This window comes from Odontesthes bonariensis, chromosome 19 (genome assembly GCF_027942865.1).
Source record: "Odontesthes bonariensis isolate fOdoBon6 chromosome 19, fOdoBon6.hap1, whole genome shotgun sequence".
NCBI lineage: Eukaryota > Metazoa > Chordata > Actinopteri > Atheriniformes > Atherinopsidae > Odontesthes > Odontesthes bonariensis.
The window spans coordinates 30,341,120-30,364,800 of NC_134524.1; the positions used below are offsets into that span (position 1 = coordinate 30,341,120).

A 23,681-nucleotide genomic window follows, 5' to 3' on the forward strand; every position below is an offset into this window, starting at 1 on the left:
AGGGGAAATTAAGTAGACGACTACAAAGAATGTTACTGTAAAATTCCAGGTTGTATATCTCAACAGTTAGACTTGCTAAAACTGAATTTGTGAGGCTTTAAAGAATTTGTCAAGTAAAAAAAATGTGCCTGAGGACTTCTTTCCGACAATTTTATTAAGCAAGCAAATCATTTCCTTAGAAGTTGCAGGTCCGGTTATGCTTGCACTTTATTGAACTATGGTGCAGGGCAAAGAAAACACTTAAAATGGCTTTGCAAATTAAGCTGCAGCAGAAAATATTCATGTTTACCATGCACAGCTTTGTTCCATCCTGAGACATGACAAAAGCAGCCGTTCCAATCACACATACACATACAACTCGACACACAAAAAAACTTGCACAGCTATCCTTTGACTTGTCTTCCATTGATTGGTACAACCTAACAAAGCCTTGCCAGACACAGCTCATAAAAAAAACACAAAAGGCTGCACCCAGAGACTCCTGGCAATCCCTCCCTCCATCCATTTTCTATAGCTGCTTAATCCAACTGGGTTACCATTCCATCACAGGGTTACACAGAAACAATTGACACAAACAACCACACACATGCTCACCTTAGAGTCACCAATTAACCTAACACGCATGCTTTTTGGATGGTGGGAGGAAGCTGGAATACCTGGAGAGAACCCACAAACACACAGGAAGAACATGCAAACTGCACATAGAAAGGCCCCTCTTACTGTGAGGCAACAGTGCTAACTACCACAGCACCGTGCAGCCCCCCTAGCTATACACACTCAAGTGATATGAGACAAAACCATAAAACAAACCCTTGCTCAAACCTTAAATCACTGCCAGTTTAGTTATTTAATTTATTTATTTAATTTAAAACCATTCAATGTTTTAAAACTGCAAACCTCAAAATGCAAGACTATAATACAAGCCAAGATACATACAGGAATGATGTGACATATAAACTGCTCAAAATTATTTCTGTATAAATGATCACAAAGTTGCAACGATCTTTTCAAGAACGTGAGATATAAAAGGGAGATTGGATATAGGTCTAGAATTATCTAACAGCCCTGGATCAAGAGTTTTTTTTTTAATAAAGCTCTAATTACAGCAACCCTAAATGTATGTGATACATAGCCTGTCAATAGATATTGATTGATCAAGTCCATTATGGAAGTGTTGATCAAGGGAAAATTCTCCTTGAACAGTCTGGTTGGGAATGGGTCTAAAATACATGTTGATGGTTTAGAATAGGATATTGTTGTTGTTAGCTTAGCAAGCTCGATTTGACAGAAACAGTCTAAATACAAATCAGGTTCTAAAGATACTTCTAAAGCTGCTATACTTGATGATACATAAGTGATAATAGTGGGAAGGATTCCATTCATTTTCTCTCTGAAAGAAAGAATTTTATTGGTGAAGAAGCTCATGAAATCATCACTACTGAGAGGTAAATTAATACATCGTGCAAGAGGACTCTTGATCAGTCTGGCTACAGTGCTGAAAAGAAACCTGGGATTGTTCTTGTTCTCTTCTATAAAAGTTCTAGTTTTGCGAAGGGCTTTCTTATATATTATCAAACTATCTTTACAAAGTCAAAGTCAATGTCAAATTTATTTGTATAGCACATTTCATGTACATAACAATTCAAAGTGCTTTACATAAAATAAAAGCATTGCAGCAGGGAGTGTAAGAAGCATTACAAATACATAAAAGAATATAAAGAGAAACAAATAAATTAATTAAAATGAATTTAAAAACAATCAACAGTCCAGATAAATTAAAGATTTCATGCATTAGAAAACACATGAGAAAAGAAATGTTTTTAACCTGGATTTAAAAAGGTCTACATTTGGAGAAAGTTTAATCTCCACTGGCAGTTTGTTCCACTTGTTTGCAGCATAACAGCTAAATGCTGCTTCTCCGTGTTTAGTCTGGACTCTGGACTGGACCAGCTGACCTGAGTCCTTGGATCTAAGAGTTCTGCTAGGTTTATATTCTCTGAACATATCACAGATGTATTTTGGGCCTAAACCGTTCTGGGATTTGTAAACCATCAGCAGGCTTTTAAAATCTATTCTGTGACTGACTGGAAGCCAGTGTAAAGATTTTAAAACTGGTGTGGTGTGTTCAGATCTCTTTGTCCTGGTTAAAACTCTAGCAGCAGCGTTCTGGATGAGCTGCAGATGTTTAATGCTCTTTTTGGGAAGTCCAGTTAAAAGAGCATTACAGTAATGGAGTCTACTGGAGATGAATGCATGGATGAGTTTCTCCTGGTCTTTTTGGGAGAGAAAACCTTTCATTCTGTTGATGTTTCTGAGATGGTAAAAAGCTGCCTTGGTGACAGCTTTGATGTGGCTGCTGAAAGTCAGATCTGAGTCTATCAACACTCCGAGGTTCCGAACCTGGTCAGTGATTGTAAGGTTCCGAGTCTCAAGATATTTACCAACGCTGACCCTTTTCTCTTTGCTACCAAACAGAATGATCTCAGTTTTGTTTTCATTTAATTGTAGAAAATTATCTCTCATCCAGGTGTTTACTTCCTCCAGACACTGACACAGTACGTCTGCTGGGCTGCAGTCGTCTGGTGACAGAGACACATGAAGTTGTGTATCGTCTGCATAACTGTGATAATTGATGTTAAAGTTCTGTAATATCTGACCCAAAGGGAGCATATACAAGGTAAACAGAAGAGGTCTAAGAATTGACCCCTGGGGGACTCCACAAGTCATGGCCACTCTCTCAGATTCATAGCTGCCAATTATAACAAAATAACTCCAGAAAGTCCAACCCAGTTTTCCAGCCTGTGCAACAGGATTCTGTGATCTACAGTATCAAACGCAGCGCTGAGGTCCAACAGAACCAGGACTGAAACATTACCAGAATCAGTATTCAACCTAATGTCGTTTAACACTTTGACCAGAGCTGTTTCAGTGCTGTGATGACGTCTGAAACCTGATTGAAAGTTATCAAGACTTCCACTTTCATCCAGAAAGTCGTTGAGCTGGTTAAATACAACTTTCTCAATAATCTTAGATATAAAAGAGAGATTAGAGACAGGTCTGTAGTTGTTCATCATAGAGGCGTCTAGAGTTCTCTTCTTTAGGAGTGGCTTAATGGCAGCTGTCTTTAGTGACTTGGGAAAAGCTGTTAACTATTCGTAGGAGATCACTTTCTACTGAGGTAAAAAACGTTTTTAAAAAGTCGGATGGTATTATGTCCAGAGTGCAAGTTGTTGATTTCAGATGCCGAACTGTTTCCTCTAGGATTTTTAAATCAACAATATTAAATTGTGACATAACATCAGATTTATTTCTAGGTTTTAGACACTGTTTTATTTTTCTTGTTTGTCTGTGTTGCATGAAATTTTTGTCTAATCGTTTTGATTTTTTTACTAAAAAAGTTGGCAAATTCGTTGCATTTCTCTGTGGAGAGGAGGTCTGGGTTTGACTGTTTAGGAGGATTTGTGAGTTTTTCAACCATAGCAAACAGAGTTTGAGAATTGTTGACATTCTTATTAATCATTTCAGATAAATGCAGCTGTCTGGCCTTGCACTGCTCATTGTTATAACTACGCAGTCTGTGTTTGTACAGCTCATAGTGAATCTGAAGCTTTGTTTTCCTCCACTTATGTTCAGCTTTCCTGCATTCTCTTTTCAGGTTTTTGACCATAGTGATGTTTCTCCATGGTGTTTTCTGTTTGATCAAGGTGCTCTTGATTCCATTACATTCAAAATTTTTAAGTTGAAATGATCCAGCAGTCCATCAACCGACCTATGGCCTCCCTAAACTGAGCACTTGTTTTCTCATTAATTTACCTCTTCTTAACTGAGAAGCTGGTTGTTTGAACATTCTGAGTGGTAAATAAATCAAATAAAATACAAAAATGGTCAGACAAGGCCAAATCAATAACCACAACAGAAGAAATATCAACACCTTTAGAAATGACCAGGTCCAGAATGTGACCTTGAAGGTGGGTAGGTTCTGTTACATGTTGCCACAAACCAAACATGTCCAGCACAGAAGAAAACTATTTGGCATTACCATCCGTCATATTATCTATGTGAATGTTAAAATCCCCAGTCAAGATAAAATGGTTAAAATCAGTGGAAATAACAAACAATAATTCAGAAAATTCATCAATAAAACTTGCACAGTATCCTGGAGATCTGTAAATGATTAAGAACAGAATTTTAGGAACACCCTTTAAAATAAAACTAAGATATTCAAAAGAAGTGAAATGAGATCTCTTTACACTGGAATGTATCTATAAATAAGGCAGCTTCTCCCCAACCTTTCGGCATTTATCCATAAAACTAAAATTTGGGGGTGCTGTTTCATTAAGAACAGTAGCACTTGTGCTCTCTGTTAATGATGTTTCTGTCAGAAAAAGAAAATCTAAATTGTGTGAAATTATGAAGTCATTAACTAACAGTGACTTATTGGACAGAGATCACATATTAAGTAAAGCTAGCTTTGTGGAGTTTACACTGGTCTCTGTTGTATTCTGAGTTGTACGTGGTACCGTTAACAAATTAGATAGATTCTCAGACACTCAGCAATTTGACTGTTTTCGATTCCTTCTTTTACTAACTAATACAGGAATCCTACTGGGTCCCAGCTTGTTCTCAGAACAGCTGTCAGTAGTAGGACTACTATAGCAGGGACCCTGAGGGATTCCAGACTAATTGAGTTTCCCCTAAGTTAGTGGAACACCATTTTCTTTCCAACTTTCTTGTAGTCTGGCCTTAAAGCATTCCCGAGACATAAATAAGTGTGTGAGAGCGTTTTCCTGGCGACCCAGGCATTGTCCGAATCTCACAGCACTGACCACTGCTTGGTTGCGCGTAATACATGCTACACGGAAGGCTTGGTTTGCTCATGTCGGTTTGGGAACTAGTTTCCAGTGCGGAAAACACAGCCGAAGCACACTCCCCGCTACGTCTTTGGGAATCCCCACCCCCGACTTCCTCAAACAAACCAGCGTGAAGCACCCAGGGGGTGGGGACTGTTTTGGCTAAATTACACACCAATGCTGCATTAATTTTAGTGACCTCCGATTGGCGTAACCAGGTTTCATTACCACCGACGTGATTAACAATCTAACTTTTCCATTTCCATTTATTCTTAGCCAGCAGTTTCAAATAGGATTCTACGTCGCCCGCTCAGGCCTTTGGAATACATTTGACTATGGTCACTGGTGTCTCTAATGCCACGTTTCTGACTAAAGAGCTGCTAATTACCAGAATTTTTTTCCATCAGTGTCGCTGAGTGGGGAAAATCTATTACAAATGTGAAAAGGTTGGTGGTGAACCACAGGCTTAACTTTAGGGTTATGCCTCCTCTTCCTGAATGTGACGTAACCAGCCTGGGTCCCGGCTACCCAGGATCTTCTTATCTATGCTAGGTGGGTTCACACTGGCTAAAGGGACCTGGCTCGTTATCGGGGGGTTTTCAATGGTGTGGAACCAAACTTCCAATTCAGAATACCTCGCCTCCAAAACTACAAAAAGCCATTTGTTACATGTACCATTACTGCTAAAGGAGGCAGAGGAGTAGTTTAACATCTGACACACGGAACAAGTGAAAGCAGGAGATGGAGGAGCCATGAGCTCTAGAAGACAGCTAGAAGCTAACACAGCTAGAAGAGTAAAATGTCTTGAAACCAGGATCTATTGAAATGGCTGCTTGAAAAGAACAAAGAATGTGTGATAGGGTTTACAATATGAAATGTGTCACTATAAGAAGAAATTAAATTATATTGAATTATCCAAGAGGAGCAAAAAAGACTCACAGAGCACAGGAAGAGATATAATATGTCTTATCAGGCAACATCAGTGCATCAGCAGCAGCCAGTTTCCTATGTATATCTGTCAAAATGTCAAGTAGATCTTAGCAGCAACACAAACACTATATTAAACTTAGGAAGTTTGAAACCTGAACCCCAAATATGCAATACCAGAGCAGAGACTCTTCTGTGTGTCATGCAACAGAACAACACGCAGTCGAAATAAGCAATCATTCTTACAACAGGTACGGGGGGGGGCAGTAATTCATTTTCATTTGTACACATATGCAACCTGGAATGCTTAATCAGGAAAGACATAGTAACCTGAATAGACAAAAATTGTAAATGTATTTGTAGCCTTTCAATTAAACTTCTTTGGCATAAAACTACAATTTACAAAAAAATCTTTAGCAGGTCAGACCTTGAAAAAAAAAAAAAATAATGGAAATCAAGTTCAGTAAAGAAAACTGTAACTGTTGAAACTGTTAGATAAAAACAAGTTTTATAACACAGACACTGAGCCTCCTCCACATGCACACGTAAACAGAAAATGATCTGGAGCTTTTATAGCTCAACTAAATCCTCCTCACAAAACACAACCTGATGATAAACAATTTTAAACATTCCAGTCCTCTTTTTGTGAGGCAGAAACTGAAACGTGGACGGAAAAGTGTGAGAAAAGCAAAAACACATGCAAAGAGCTCATTCCCTTTGTGGGCCTCCTGCCTTGTTCTACTGAGAGAAATAAAAAGTCATTAGTCTGTGTACACCATCAAAGAATCACTATCATCAAAAAATAAACAAAATTCCCTCCAAAGCCCACCAAAACTCAATTCAACTTCAACACCTAGGACAGTGATGGATGGGCACAATATACAAAAGCAATGGCGTCAGCACACCAGTATAGCGTCTAACATTGTGCTTGTTCAGAATGGAATGATAGCTACTTGCATCAGTAAATGCATCTTTGTCAGGCAAGCCTGAGGAGCCCTTCTCACATTAAGCTGGAAACACATAGGCTGTGTTCGAAACCGCCTACTACATACTACATACTTGCAAACGGCATACTCATTCGATCAGACAGTATGCAGAGCGTTTACACACAGTGCACTTCGCTCCTGCCCGAGCCAAAATCAGCCGGCCTGAAGCTGATTTCGCTTAAGCCATAAACTCTGTAAATATATAACTTTAGCAACATTTGAAACATTTTCAGGCGAGAAAGTAGTCGTTTAGATCCCCAACGTGTTGAAAATCTGACAACATACCGGCTATTTAAAATTTTGTTCCCACGAATTCGGCGCTACTAAAGCTAGCCGCAGTGAGTAACGCGCTTCCGGTTATTTTCACAAAATAAAATACCCGTTGCCTTTTATCATAGGGAAAGCCATTACGATACAATTGGTGGTTTTGTTTTGAAAACAAGGAGCTAAACTGAGCACTTGTTTTCTCATTAATTTACCTCTTCTTAACTGAGAAGCTGGTTGTTTGAACATTCTGAGTGGTAAATAAATCAAATAAAATACAAAAATGGTCAGACAAGGCCAAATCAATAACCACAACAGAAGAAATATCAACACCTTTAGAAATGACCAGGTCCAGAATGTGACCTTGAAGGTGGGTAGGTTCTGTTACATGTTGCCACAAACCAAACATGTCCAGCACAGAAGAAAACTATTTGGCATTACCATCCGTCATATTATCTATGTGAATGTTAAAATCCCCAGTCAAGATAAAATGGTTAAAATCAGTGGAAATAACAGACAATAATTCAGAAAATTCATCAATAAAACTTGCACAGTATCCTGGAGATCTGTAAATGATTAAGAACAGAATTTTAGGAACACCCTTTAAAATAAAACTAAGATATTCAAAAGAAGTGAAATGAGATCTCTTTACACTGGAATGTATCTTTAAATAAGGCAGCTTCTCCCCAACCTTTCGGCATTTATCCATAAAACTAAAATTTGGGGGTGCTGTTTCATTAAGAACAGTAGCACTTGTGCTCTCTGTTAATGATGTTTCTGTCAGAAAAAGAAAATCTAAATTGTGTGAAATTATGAAGTCATTAACTAACAGTGACTTATTGGACAGAGATCACATATTAAGTAAAGCTAGCTTTCCCTTTTATCATAGGGAAAGCCATTACGATACAATTGGTGGTTTTGTTTTGAAAACAGGAAGTGAACCGAAAGTTACCCCTAGGGGCCCTGGTGGGGCGGCGGCCAGAGTTTGCGGCACGGGCCTGCCTGGCTGGTTGGCGGACTGACTGACGAAAGTCCCCGCTGGGTCCCCGTCGTGAGACCTGGGGACCAAACCCACTAGGCCGAGCATGGTGACTGGGTCATCATTGCGGGCAAGGCACCACTGGGAAAACAGCCGCCACCTGTTTTCATATTGCTGGCGAGTAGAGGGTGCCCTGGCACTCAAAAGGGTGCGTCTGACAGGATCTGAATGACCGGTCATCAGCTGCTCAAGCCGCCCAGTGGCCATACCCACAGTCGGAGGTGTTGGGGATTGGGGTGCCACAACAGTCCCCCCAACTGGGACAGCAAATCCCTCCTGGTCGGAAGACGCCATGGGATGTCGCGACACAGCCTCCGTAGGAGCGGGAACCACGGCCGTGCCGGCCAGCATGGAGCCACCAGCAACAGTTTGTGGCCCTCCTCGGCAACCCGCCGAAGAGTAGGCCAAATCAGAGACAGGGGCGGAAAAGCATACAGGAGGACCCTTGGCCAGGGATGAGCTAATGCGTCCTGGCCCAGTGCACCTGATGCCCACGTAAGGGAAAACCATCGAGGGCATCGAGTCGACTCCTCTGTGGCGAAAAGATCTATCTCCGCCTGACCAAAGAGGTCCCAGATCCTGAGCACCACGTCGCCATGAAGGGACCACTCTCCCGGAGCAGTCGCCTGACGGGAAAGAGAGTCCGCGACGTGGTTGTGCCGCCCTGGCAGGTACACTGCCTGCAGGGTGGACAGGCGAGGCGAGGCCCATTCTAGGAGGTCTGTGGACACTTCCAGCAGCTGCGCTGACCTGGTGCCACCTTGATGGTTGACGTGATAGACTGCGGAGGTGCTGTCTGACCGGATAAGAACATGTTTCCCCTCCAGATGGGGCATAAAGTGTCTGAGAGCCAAATGCACCGCACGCAGTTCCAGCACATTTATGTGCCTGGAGCGATCCCTTCGGCCCCAGCGGCCCTGAGCCGCTCTGTGTTGCCATACTGCACCCCATCCAGCAGAGCTGGCATCTGTCGTGACCACCTCTCTGCGACACACAACTATCCCCATGGGGACACCCGTGGACAAGTAGCTCCTGTCTCTCCATGGCCTCAGGGCACGAAGACAGGACCCTTGTCACCATGAGTTGGCGATGCCTGTGCCGCCTGGAATCCAGGCGGAAGCTGTTGAGCCACCTCTGAAAGGGGCGCAGAGACAGCAGACCTAAGGGCACAACCCGGGTGACTGATGTCAGTTTGCCCAGCAGCCGCAGTAAGGTGACGTAAAACAACCGCCGGCTCAGCCTGAATCGGCTGACCAACCGGAGTATGTCGTCCACCCGTTGAGCAGACGGGTAAGCCCTCATGGAAGGTGAATCCAGAAACACCCCCAGAAACGTGGTCGTCTGAGATGGGGTCAGGCAGCTCTTCTCCAAATTGACCTGGAGGCCCAACTGGGACACATGACCAAGCACGCGACTCGTATCGCGAAAAGCCTGTGCTCGGGATGGAGCGCAAATAAGCCAATCGTCGAGGTATGGAAGAACCTTCATTCCGCAGGCCTGCAGAGGAGAGAGGGCTGCTTTCATACACCGAGTGAACACCCTCGGGGAAAGAGAGAGGCCAAACGGGAGCACCCGGAACTGCCAGTGGCGACCCTGATAGGCAAACCGGAGAAAACGGCGATGTTCTGCCGCAATAGGTACATGAAAGTACACGTCCGTCAGGTCTATTGAGGTAAACCACTCGTTCCTCGCAACAGTCGGAAGGACCTCTGCTGTCGTGACCATGTGAAAGGGCAGTACCTTGAGATATCGATTCAGTCCCCTGAGGTCCAGAATGGGACGAAATCCGCCCGTCTTCTTGGGTACGAGGAAGTATGTTGAGTAGTAGCCTTTGGGTTGCTGCAGAGGATCCACTGCCTCGATCGCACCTTTGGCCAGGAGGGCGGAAAGCTCCTGGTCCAGTGCATGGGCTTTCACCGGGTCGGTGATCACGGTCACCCTGACCCGGCGTGACATGTGAGGCCGCCGTCGGAATTGTATCCGGTAACCATGGGTCAGGGTTGCAACCACCCATGGGTCCCCAGTATGAGCAGCCCAATGACTGAGCTGCTGATGTGAAAAACATCCGACGGTCGGCCTGGTGGCCTCACCGACCGTCCCCACGACCCCTAGGGGCACTGGTGGGGCGGCGGCCAGAGTTTGCGGCACGGGCCTGCCTGGCTGGTTGCCGGACTGACTGACGAAAGTCCCCGCTGGGTCCCCGTCGTGCGACCTGGGGACCAAACCCACTAGGCCGAGCATAATCCCGAGGTGGCGGCCAAGCTCCCTAGTCATCAGCGCAAAAGCCTGAAGCGCTGCATCGCTAAAGCCACTCGCCATAGAGGCCCCATCAGAGTCTTGTAGGGACGAAGAAAGGGCAAACATGAGGTGCGCCAAAGAATTGCCAAGCCGGCCAGCACGCGCCCCGGCGTTATAGGCTTTACAGAGGAAGCCATCTGTAACATGGCATTGAGCCCGCGGGCACCGAACATCACGACGCATAGCCTCATCCAGTGACACAATGAGTGAGGCTACAGCAGGCTCAACTGCAGGCATGCAATCCAAGCCTGCCTTAGCTGGCTCATGCATAGCTGCCAACACGCGACCATCTGGGGAGAGGCGTGAAAAGGCTCTAGGGTCCCGCCAACAAGTATGTAACTCCTTCAGGTACTCCTCTGATGGAGGGACAGAGAATGGAGAAGGGGCCTGGCTATGCCTGAAAAAGGCGCTACAAGGAGCGGACTCCTGCGCCTGCGGGACGGTCAACTGCAGCTGCCTCAAGGCCATCTGCATGATGTCCCGCATAGAGCCGTCGCTTGACCCACTAGCTGCATCCTGAGACGAAGAAAGTGAGCCAGACTCTGCACGAGACGACTGCGCCCCTTCCTCACTCCTAAAGTGAGAGGCAGAGGCAGCCAAGGACAACGCGTCCTCCTCGGGTGCCAATTCAGGCATGGGTGGAGAAGAGAAACCAGCCAACGAGGGATCCAGCTGGCGTGCCTGAAAAAGGGATTTCATTTCCGCCAGCTCTGCAGACAAACGTTCGACTCTCGTGGAAAGGCCCAGATCAGACTTGGCTCGACTCTTCTTAGGAGGAGCCACAGAGGCTGTGGTCTCATTCCGGCGCTTCGAACGCCTAGGGAGGGTCACCTGCCCAGAAAGCGGAAGGTCATTGCCAACCTCGGGGCGCAATTGGGCCAGCCGAGTCACCCTCACAGCATGGGGCATGTAACTGCAGTTCATGCAGGGATTTTCTGACAGGGCCTCCACCAGGTGATCATGCCCAAGGCAGGCAGGGCACCGATCGTGGCCATCATCTGCCTGAAGCACGGTCCCACAATCCGCACAACAGTGGGAGCCCTCCATGCTCGGAACTCACCCGAGTCCAGCCGCGGGCAGAAAACCGGATAGGCGGCTGGCCAAAATTGGGAGAGGGGGGGAAAACGCTGCCTTCACCAATTAAAGCTCAGCCCAAGATAGCGTGAGATGTCAGCTAAGATCGGGAGAGGGGGCGAAAACGCAGCTGTCACCAATCAAAGCAAAACAAAACGGAATAAGCGGCTAGCCAAAACTGGGAGAGGGGGCGAAAACGCTGCCGTCACCAATTAAAGCAATTCAAAGCAACCGAACTCAGATGCTACCGTAGATAGCTCAGTTCAAAACCAAATAGTCAGCTGTTTAATATAGGGAGAGGGGGCGAAATGCAACCGTCACCAATTAAAGAAATCAAACTGAGAAGCTACAACAGGTAGCCCAGTTCAGAACCAAATAAGCAGCTGTTTAATATAGGGAGAGGAGGTGAAATGCAACCGTCACCAATTAAAGAAATCAAACTGAGAAGCTACAACAGGTAGCTCAGTTCAGAACCAAATAAGCAGCTGTTTAATATAGGGAGAGGGGGCAAAATGCAACCGTCACCAAATAAGGAAATCAAACTGAGAAGCTACAGCAGGTAGCTCACTTCAGAACTGAACTCAAGTAAAAAAACTGAAAAAGCGGTAGGTTAAGGCGCTACCGTTACAAATCAAAGTGCAACAACAGCCGGAGAGGCTAAGCTTAAGTAGCCAAGCTGAAGTGTGCGTATCATACCACCAACCTGAAGCTGTGAGTCGGGAGGGGGGGGCGCAAACGCGACCATCACCAGCACACAGAAGATCGATCAAAGAATAACCCGTCGCAGCCCCTAGGAGGGCGAAATATCGCTGCTCCGTCAAACGACGGTGAAATGAGCAAGAAAGGTTGATGCTATGCAAGCGAACCGCACGCGAGAAGAAAAAGGAGAAGAGTGACGGATGACGTCAGGCTATATAGCCTCTGACTGATCATCCGACATGTCACAGGTGTGACTCTGTTGGTATTACTACTCGAACGGCGCATGCGCGAAGGGACATTCAGTGCTTTCAGCACCGCCCTCTGGCGGTCAGTAGGGATGAAATAGAACTACCCTCGTTGTAGCTAGCTTGAAACTGCTGTTTTGACAGGGAATGACGATCGGCGTCACGTTTCGTTGCATCCTGGGTAGTTTGAGTATGAGTAGTAACCTCATGATGCATGCTCAACATTTCGGCGAATCTATGCATCCGGGAACTTAAAAAAAGTTAAAGTTAGTAGGAGTAGTGGGAGTAGTAGGAGAAGTATGCGGTTTCGAACACAGCCATAGACTATATGTACCTGGACACACAATCAAATCTCAAAAACTGTGAGATGGCAGCATTTTATGTTGAGGTAATGACAAACCCTAACCAGCACTCGTGATGTGTTTGCACCTTAAAATGATGTACTTCTGACTTTGATGGCGCATTGACATTCATTCGGCTCATTCCTGGACCTGAAACCCCCCCTGGAGCACCCAGGAGCTGAGAAAACATACCGTTGTTGCTCTATGACAGCAGCTAGACGACAAGACACTTTTGCCAACTTAAAATATTTGACTTAGAAAACAAACCCACAGCAGATGCACCGAAGAAATTCAGGAGAATATATCAGAGATAGTGAGTAAGAAAAATAAAGAGAAAATGTGAATGAGCAAGCGATAGGTCAAGCTTAAACATCCGGTTGAATTTTACTGTTTAAAAAACTAGATGCAATGTTGCTGTTGAAGTGATGGATAATAACCAATTTGCTTGCTTGTTCTGTGTTGTGTGACCTTTCTTTTATTTGACTCTCAATGTATGGGTTTACAATCGTGAAAAAATGACTAACATTTGTTTTGCATAAACATTTGTTTATGCAGATGTTGTGTTGCAATATCCTCCACATTTTCCCTTCAGTGCAGCGTATTATGGCTGATGAAGAGTAACCAACATTACAGCAGCATGTTTATTCCTGTAATGTTATCTGTCTGTAGGTACAACCATTTCATCATAATCCTTGCCTCACAAATAACACCCTCGTTATAGATTAGCATGCAATAAGTTTTTTTTGTGTATAAATGTTTTCTCAGTTTTTGCAAAAACATCTTGTTTTTTCGCTTGTATTTAGTCATTTTTGAGGGTTTACTCATCACAGATATCATAGTATATAAAAATATACATATTATTTTCCACCTGATGACCCCAATGACATGTTGGTCAGCACTGCTCACTGATCTATATTATAGGGAGTATAGGGAATTATTCACTGAGTCTGGTCCTTTTAATTTCTTTTTTCTTTTTTTTCTTTTCTTTAGCACAAGTTTCTTGTGTTTAACTTGAATTTTAATTAGGCCCTGTAACTTTAGCCTACTTTGTGGTTTGTCTTTTTTTGTGGTTTCAGGTGGTGGTCACATCAACTGCTAATCATTATCATCAGTATTATTATTGTTATTATAAATAAATGTTCTGAAGCCACCTGGTTATGGTTATCTCACTGAAAATAAAAATCAACTGCATTATTAATTTAAGCACAACTATTTTAGCTCTGAAGACTAAGACCTAAAAACAAAGAGACTGACTAGACAACTTCTGCAATTTCCAAGTACACAGATTGTTAATCTGTGTACTAAAGTCCCAGTGTTTTCTCCTGTGGTAGATCAGCAAGATTGGAACAACCAATCCTCGCAACAGGTCCTGACATTTGAGTGAAATTTTTCACTCACTGTAGTTGAGTCATATGAGCATATTGTATATATGGCTTCTGTTTCAGTGTAGGCTATCCTGGGGAAAACTGCCCTTTTCAGAATATTTCTGGTGACCCCATGAATGGCACTTTGGAGGAACCACACCCACTGGTGCTGTAAAAAGACAGAAAGTCCTGTCATTGGCAGTGGGACCCTGTAGTTAGCAGTTTGGTTTTCATGGCTGAGATGAATGGCAAGCTTTATTGTTTGGTTTTACTGGTCATGGAAGTGGCAATGGGGAGGTTTAAAATGGATTTTTGAAGGGCAAGAAATTTACACAAGTCTATTTACTATCTACAGTGTCCTGTCCTTTCATAATCTTCTTTTTCTGTCAGGCAAAATGCACACTGAGTGACAGTTCTTTTAATATAAACAGTGGACTTTAAGGAAGACTAAGACTGCTTTAAGTTCTTTTCTTATTATGTTTCGTGCATGCAGGATTCTATTTGGCTATAAATGCAATTAGACGGAACACCTTATTTATCTATTCTTTTAATTGTGGTGACCGGAGGTGTGCTCTGTAGCACACAGTTGTGGTTCTCTCAGTATTGTATGCAGAACTAGTTGCACAATCAGTTGCAGTGATCACACAAGGACATTTTGTGTCCCGTGTCTGTGTTACAGCTTTCATACAATGATGGCATGATAAACAACTCATCCCATCCAAGTTGAGAAGAAAACTGTCTTCAGCATGGAATTGGAGAGTAATGTCAAGTTGTTGTGCACTGTGAAATGGAAAAACCGCATTAGACACTTAGTAGTCAAGTTGTGAAAGTCACTCATTTCGCAACTATCTTATCAAATTCTGTAAATTTCCATTTAAATTTCAAATGTATTCTTCGTGGTGAGCAGATTAATTCATTTCAACTTGATCTCTGAATACCCATGTTTGTGTGTCATTTCAGCAACATGGGCCACTCCAAATACATTATGAACAAGCCTGAGGCACCAAAGCCAATCAAAGGTACTGCAGTCAGGAATTCAAAATAACTCGTTGTTAATGCATGGCAAGCTGCACTGTCTGTTTTAGGCATTTTCAACACCGTAATTTGATGCTCTGCCTAATATTTACAGCTAACATGTAGAGAACAGAATTTAAGTTTTGTTATTGGAAGCTTGAAATTAATTTCTTTGTTTGTTCATATAGTTATTCTTCATTAAGTCATTCATTTATCAATTCCTTTTTATTCATTTATCTCTCTATTTCCTTTTGTGGGGGCCAGCAGGGATTATTTTGTGGACAGTCAAAACAGATGCTCTTAATATTTTTCTATCATAACCCCCTACAGCAGCACCTCGCCACATGACAGCATTTTCAGGCATCACCCATATCTCGGGTCCAATCCTCTAGCATTTCCTTTTCTATGGTGCTTCTATGTTTTCTTTTAAACTCTTTTCAAACATTTTTTTCTTTCAGCCTTTTATTGTCACGGTCTCTTGCTCTGCTCTCTGGTCTGTGCCCAATCAGCCTGCAATCAACTTAACTGTACTCACCTGTTCACCTCCCTTTATAAGCAGCTCTGCAGCCCTGTTCTGCTTCTGGCTCGCTCTGACATCATGAGTACCCTGGTTAAATGATCTGGCTCTGTTCTTTGGATTGGACTTTTAGATTGTGGATTTCGGACCGGAACTGTTCCGTTTCCCTTCTCTCCTCGGACCTTACTATGACCCACCTTGTTATACTGGACTTAAGATTAAGATTTTTGGCTTGGGTCATTTGGATCTCCCTCCTCCCCTGTCCTTCCTCTGCATTAACGTACATGATCTCCAAGTCTCTCCCCAGTTCAGCCACATCTCCGCCTAGAACTCAGGTACCCAGCACTCCCCAATCAGTCACCTCACCTGCAGATTACTTCATTTACACTCCTGTGAATACCGAGCCTTTTTATATCCAAATATTCCCCCCATTATCCTGGCCAGACTGCTTACTCTTATCTCTGTCCAGGCTCTAATTTTATCTGATTGAGGTTGAGACATAACTGGAGCATTCCAAACCACAATCATGTCATTAAATGGCATAAGAAATTGCTTTTCAGGTAAGTTTTAAATGGTGTGTATTAAAAGAAATTTCAACTAATTTCTTGATGTGGCTGATACCATTTTATGGTAAATATTTTTTTGCTCAAATTTTTAAAAAAATGTTCTCTATGGAAAATAAATTGTTTTATAGTGGCAGTCTTACTTAAATCCCACTGAACGGTACACTTGTGCCACATGCAGACATAAACTGGGAGGCTACTAACAATGTCCCTTTACTATTCAGGTTTGAAATTTAGGAGGTTTAGGCTCTGACAAGACAATAAACTAGCCTACCAATTATGTAGGTTGTTCTGCTGCTTAAGATATAACACTGATCAATTTTTTTTTTTTTTTAGCTTCTCTTCATTGGCTCCCTGTTAAATTCAGAATAGAATTTAAGATTCTTCTCCTTACGTATAAAGCTCTTAATGACTGAGCTCCATCATATCTTAAAGATCTCATTAAAAGATATTTTCCTAACAGAGCACTTCGTTCCCAAACTGCAGGTTTACTTGAGGTTCCCAGAGTTTCTAAAAGTAGAATGGGAGGCAGAGCCTTCAGTTATCAGGCCCCTCTATTGTGGAATAAGCTGCCAGTAAATGTCCGGGAAGCAGACACCCTTTCCACTTTTAAGACCAGGCTTAAAACTTTCCTTTTTGATAAAGCTTATAGTTAGGGATGGCTCAGGTGATCCTGAAACATCCCATAGTTAAGCTGCTATAGGCCCAGACTGCTGGGGGGCCTCATCTGTCACACCTTTCCTCACTTTACTCTCTTTTTCCCCCTGTTTAATTTCTCAAATGACATTATTTATATGTGACATTATTGTGGTGATTAACTCGTGTTTCCCTGTTCCAACAGATATCCTTTCTGTCTTCTCAAACCCCAGCTGGTCGAGGCGGATGGCCACCCTTCCTGAGTCTGGTTCTGCAAGAGGTTTCTTCCCGTTAAAAGGGAGTCGTTTCTCTCCACAGTCGCCTCAGGCACGCTCAGGACGGGAGACTGGTCTGAAGACAAGTTTCGGTACAATCTGTCGGTTTTCTTAGCTAGGGAATTGTTTTTGAATTGGCTCTATATGAACGAATTGGATTATTTTATGAATAATTATGATTACAATGAATTGAATTCCAATTGGCTTGAATTGGACTTTATTATCTAAGTGCCTTGAGATGACATTTGTTGTATTTGGCGCTATATAAATAAAAATGAATTAAATCCTTTTTTTTTTCTTTTATTAAACTTGTTACTAAACTGACAACTACGACCAAGAACTTCCCCCGCAGCCCACAAACTGTATGGTAATATGTGGGCTGCATTGCAATGCTTCCTGTTGGTGCCACTTGGAGAGAATTCTACAAAGCACTGCAGCAGAGTGTTTTCAGCTTTCGAGTTGGGACCCATCCCTTTCAATATCAGATTTTGATACGGATGTAATTTTCTGTGCGTTTTACATGACACTAGAAAAAAATTGATTGTGTCAGCCTGACCAAAACGAGAGGTTTAAAATGCATGTAAACATGTTGGTCTGCTCAAAACTGAGCCATAACACCATTAACATAAGTTAATGCAGTGGGGATCAAACGCCTCCTGCTTATATACACTCCACAACAAAGTTCCATCTTCTTTAATCTTTTTGTGAAACCCAAAAGTACTGTATATTAAAGGCTAAAAGATGCTGCTAAAAATGCATCTTACAAGGCATATCATTATAAAAATCTGCCATCAGTGCCATGGCTCAACATTTTTCCTTTGAATTTGTAGAGCACCACTGAAGGTCTAAGGCTGCGGCTACACGGAAACGTTTTTCACTGTAAACGATACTTTTTCTTATCGTTTCGCTGTCGCGGCCACACGGAGCCGGCGTTCCCACTACCCCAAAACGATAGTTTTTGAAAACGGGTTCCAGAGTGGGAAAGTTTGAAAACGGCCTCGTTTCGTTTCCATTGTTACAGCTAAAACGTTTTTGCGTCAGTCACACGTTGACGCTGTGAGCCAATTTTAACACTTCTCTATTGTCTCACAGCGTGGCGTGACACAGCGGCGTGTGTACTGCATCGTTTCATCGTTTCCCTCCGTTTTCGTCTGGACAGCAGCACGTTTCCGTGTGGTCGCAAGAATTTTCGTACCCGTTTTCAAAAAAAACCTCGTTTCGTTTTCGTGTAGCCGTAGCCTCAGAGAGCTGAGGTCAGTTGGCCTATATGTTCTACATAGACACTTTGGAGGACCCAGCACCAACCAATCCTGACATAAGGGGTGGGGCTTTACAGCTAATTTTATTGAGCTGTGAAGTGCAGATTAAATGAAAAGCTAGCAAGTTGAGGAAATGTTAGCACAGACTTGGTGAAGAACAGAGCTGAGGAGCCCACAATAAGCTTGCTCACTTTTTCCCAGTTCAACAAGAGATAACATAGTCGATGTATACATGTTTGGCTGAACTATGCAAATATTAGCATTGGTCACCGACAATGAAGGCCTGTGTCAGCTGTTGGCCAGACATGTGGGGTCAGAGTACCAAAGTCAGAGACCCCCCCAACCCCATTAGCTGAATGAGCAGAAAGGTGTAGCGCAAGCTCCTAATCAATTTTAGAGGCATGATATGTAAAAATTTCAGGCTACATAGGTGAGTTTTTAGAGGATTTACTACACTGCCATAGTTGGAATTTAATACAGCTGAATTCCCAATAAAGTTGCTGTTATTAACACGTTTTTCAGTTTCTTTTATCAAAATTATACATACTATGAACTCCCATAGAGAAAGTTGGAAGTGGCAGAATGTCTTGAACGCTTTTTCACACAAACCCACAGCATCGCAGTGTCGGACATACTTCAGTCGATTCTGCTTCCATGCATGTATTGGTACAGTTAAGCTGCCCAGCTGAGCTGTAACCATAGCTCAACTCGGCTTTGCATCTAATCAAGGTGATCCACATATCAAATTCCATAGTCTCATGTTTTTACTAATTACAGTAATCCTAAAATGCAATATAAGACCTTCACACTGCTTTTGCATTTTGGCTTATTTCCATTCAAATAAATAATGCCACAGTGTAATGGGTCATAATTTGTTGTTCATACGAGATTGTGTTTACCTAATTTTTAGACCAAGCAAGGATCAGGGATGAAGTTTTTTTTTATTTTTTATTATTATATATTTTTTTTGTCCCAATAAATAAGGCCTTTGAAATTAAAGACTTTTTTTCCCCCATGATTGTAGATGCTGTAAACAGTAATATCAAAACTATTACTATAGTATTATGAAAGATATTATTGAAAGATGAGCAAGAAAAATACAAAAGGCTTTTATTGGTGGAAAGTACATTTTAGCCCTTTTTCAACCTTTTTAAAACACCTTTTAACTGTAACTTCCCAAATGGCTCTATGTAACAAACTAAGAGGCATATCAGGTTGGCCAAGCCCTATATTGTTACAGCTCTGCTTGGAAAAAGATCAGCATCCAGAGGCCATGCTTGCAGCATTTGTTTACCGTTTTAAGTCTAACCGCAACACAGGCATACATTAACAGCAATCATATCAGTTCCCATTTTAATGCAGAAGTGTAACCGGATCTACACACACACACCCACCACTCTACTTTGAGAGTCTGTTTTTCTCGCATTCTTTTTTTTTTACATTTACAAACAAAGACTGTGGGTGACTCAACAGTTTGGCAACAGCTCAGTGGAAGCAGGAATTTGATCCACATTAAAGTCACAGCAACTGCACTGCCATTCTCATTGATATCAAGACTTCATCAGACCATAGAGCTATTGTATCAACATGGTAGGTCAAAATTATTTGAAAAATTGCATACTGTGCCACTAACTTTGGCATATTTGCTTAGCAGTTTCAGCAACGGGGGGGCTTTGTATATACTTTCCCAAAATGCATCAGTGTGCAGAAGAACTAACTTCAAATTATGCATGAATGCATATCAATTATCAAACGTGCATAACAGGAAGCAGATTTCTTGTGGTCTCATAAAACAAATGTTTTAGAATAATCTGACTGTTATAATGCGCCCAACTACTTGCAAATTTATATATATATATATATATAGCCATAATCATTGAAGTACCCTTATTTAGGATCACCAGTTAATCTGAAGTCTGTTTTCATAGAGTACAGAAATCAAAACTATTTTAAACAAGGCTTTTAATATTGTAACACTGTTGGGCTTACTGAAAAATTGTCTGAGACTTCTCTAATTTTAATTAGAAAATGATCAGATCATTATGTTATGAGCTGGTGTGAATGTTTTATTAATTATATGTATACAAATTGTTGCATTTTTATATGATAGAATAGATTTTGTTTTGCGCTTTATTCTGTTGGCTTGCACAGCTGCTAACTGGACGAGGTCTCTCTTCAGGAAGACGTTCTATCTTATTGGGACTACCTAGTTAAATGTTGGAGAAATAAGAGCTAAAAAAAACATAAACTGTTGACTACTCTGGTATTTTTGTATTTTAGTTTTGCTTACACAGTGTGGCCTCTCTTTGCAGGTGGAAAACGAATCATATTGGCCAGAGACATTCTACAGTCATTTTTTAATGTTAGACTTTATTCATGGTCTCAAAGCACTTATAAGTAAGTAGCTACCTACCCAGTCAATAGGCCTATCAAAATTAGCAGCTTTTGTATCATAATAAAAACTGCTATCTCACATCTTCCCTATTTTATCTGGTGCGGTCATTTCAATTGACTGTTGCTCCACATTCATTAGTTCCCCGCATACAAGTACTTGAACAAGAATAACATCCAGTAACTTTTGTTTTTGGTCACCATTGTTTCAAGCATCCGCAAAACCTTTGGTACCAATTCTGCTTTTGGGGGTCTACACTACAGACAAGTGCAGACCTCCAGCTCAGCTAAAAATGCTCACACTGCTGGCATAGGCCGCTTACATGAGCTGTGCTGTAGGCTTTGCATCAATTAGACAAAGTATAATAAACTGGGCTAAAATCCCTTTGGTGTGAACATTGAAACTTCATAGACCTTTTACGTGCACAAAAATGCTGCACACACGGAATGTCCACAAAGCATAAAATCACCTCTTTTAGACACAGTCAACATACCAGCTTGTTGTGATGCGCTCTCTTTCCATTCAGCCTATTTACTGAAACCAAGTTGATTTTTAATTTATTTTTACAAATTTCTGAAGCCTTGATTAAGACAATTCCTACACACCCATGCAAGCATTCACAGCAAGTGAAGAAAATGTATGAGTCCAACCTGCTTTCAAAGGGCAGCTGCAGTGTGGACAACAAAACATGTTTCAGCATATACATTTTTTTTTCTTTTCTGTTCATTCAGTGTGAACAAACATTTAGGTGAGCACCCAATTCTGTTACAATGGTAACAAAAGCCTTGTTTTTAACTCCAAATTCTTGCTCTGACACGAAATACAAATTAAAAACCCAATATTGACTAACTTATCATGACCTTTGAAAGCCATCATTACTGAGGTTCTGAGTTTTTGTCTGGTAAATGGAACATGAAGTTTGATTCCCCACCCCAAAAGAGTCCAATGTCAGTATTTTCTATGAAAATGTACTATTTCAATATTGAAAATAGTTCTTTGGAACATTAAGTATTTACAACTGACTTATTCTTAACCGGTGTCAGGAGTTAACATCTGTTTGCTTCTCTCCGGTGGCATCTGCTCTTAAGAAGAGTATCTTTATACAAAACAATTACTAATAAAGCCATTTCTATTTTATCCTTGTTTATCAGACGGCACAATGAGCCAGAAAGTCTTTGTTTTGAGATTGGTTGTACCTACATGTAAAATGGAAGCAGACAGCAGCTGCCCTGTAGTGATACTTAGAGTACAGTTAGACACAGTAGGCTAAGGCAGGAGAAGTGGGCGTGTGTACTCTGCCCTGACTTGACAAACGCATGATTTCACAAAGCTTTTGTTCTACTATCCATAGATGTATCAGGAGATATGTGGAGATTGAGAGAGAAAACAATGTATTCATGATATAGAAAGGAAAAAGGCACTTAGATGTCTAAGATAGTCAATTTTTTTATTTTTTATTTTTTAAACTGTTCATCCAAGTGATTGAACTATAATCTGAGATCATATTTGGCTAATCCAGCCCTGACAGCAGTGACCCAGCAGGTTATTTTCAACTTTTGTTTCAGTGTGTGGAGGAAAATCAATTTACATAGTAATGTAGTATGGGCTACATTACTATGTAATGAATACAAATACTCTATTTGATCTTTTTTTCAGGATTCCTGAGAGCTCAAAGTCACAATGATACTCATGGGAGACTTGCTGACTAACATCTCCACTACAACACTGCTGCATAGACTGAAGTCTTCTGCTGAGTCTCCAAAAAGTTGTCTTTCTGCTTCAATATTCTTTTTCATCAACCTTGATTACAGCCACACATCGTGGCAGAAGATAAGATTAGTTTGCATGCGTTCCTGTTTTAAATTTTCTCTATGGTGTGTCTTTTACTCTACTGATTTGTTGAATTCCCCAAAATGAAAGCGTTTTTCTTGTGTAGTAAAATATCAGCATTGACCTTTAAAAAGCAAACACATCTCCTGCAAATAATTCAGTTAATCTCACATTTAACACATACTAAACAATGCCCACCTACTCCTTTTCTCTCTACCACCCACAGATGGTGCATAATGACTTCAATGGTCTACAGGTGTCGAAGCACTCTGCTTTCTGCTTATAGCTTTCTTCTTTGATTTGACACTGCCTAACATCCTGTACACCCCGACGAGAGTGTGAGGTTGCGTCTGAGAAGAGAAACGGAGAACAGCATCAGTGAGAAACACTTTCTCTTCCCCTTCTGCATGCCAGTGACTGAATGCACAGGCTGATATGTGTACACTGTGACTATTATTTGATAGTGGCCTTATGAACGAAACGAGCTGGTCTCCATCGCAAATCCTACACAAATCTTTGGCTCTTCTTGTTTGCGATCATAAAGGCTTAAATGATTACTAAGTAGAAAATAGGTGTTACTAAACGAACCAAATTAAGCTACAACTCCATATTGCTTTTTTTTTAAATCCTCTTTAAGCTCCGTTTTGCCAGTCTCATCAGCCTTGTTTCCCACTATCATGCACTACTAAGACATTCAGAAAATTTGCTAATTCTGAAAATCCCAAATATATCTAAGTATTTGGGATTTTAGTTTGCAACAATTTAATAAGTTAACTGCTTACCAAATGATAGCTGATTAAAGTCCATTGACTAATACAAAATATTGTATTTTTAGATTGTCAGGTTCACCCAAAAATAATAAATGCTTAAAAGGAATGGTTTTTTCAATAATAATCTTTTTAACAATCTACTGAGACTTAAAGGCCTACAGAAAGGTGATTTTTTTGCACAAAACTGAAATAGCAGATCGATTCCTTATATACCATGGAATTTTTTTATGATTTTAAAATAATTTTAGGCCCCTGGATAGTCCTGATTAGGCCCAATAAACTATCACCACATTTGACTCGAATTTTGGCAAACCGACGACAGGTGCGTGACGTCGCGC

At 41.8% G+C, this 23,681-nt stretch overlaps 1 protein-coding gene and 1 long non-coding RNA gene across 3 annotated transcripts in view; one reads left to right on the forward strand and one right to left on the reverse strand.

Annotated features, from left to right (window-relative positions):
• eml3 (EMAP like 3) overlaps positions 1-23,681 on the reverse strand; it is a 76,490-nt gene that overhangs the window by 40,551 nt on the left and 12,258 nt on the right. The gene's annotated exons all lie outside the window — the stretch shown is intronic.
• On the forward strand, positions 3,088-17,347 carry LOC142369145 (uncharacterized). Its single transcript, XR_012767524.1, has 3 exons — positions 3,088-3,178; positions 15,048-15,106; positions 17,023-17,347. It is a non-coding gene; the product is annotated as an uncharacterized LOC142369145 (long non-coding RNA).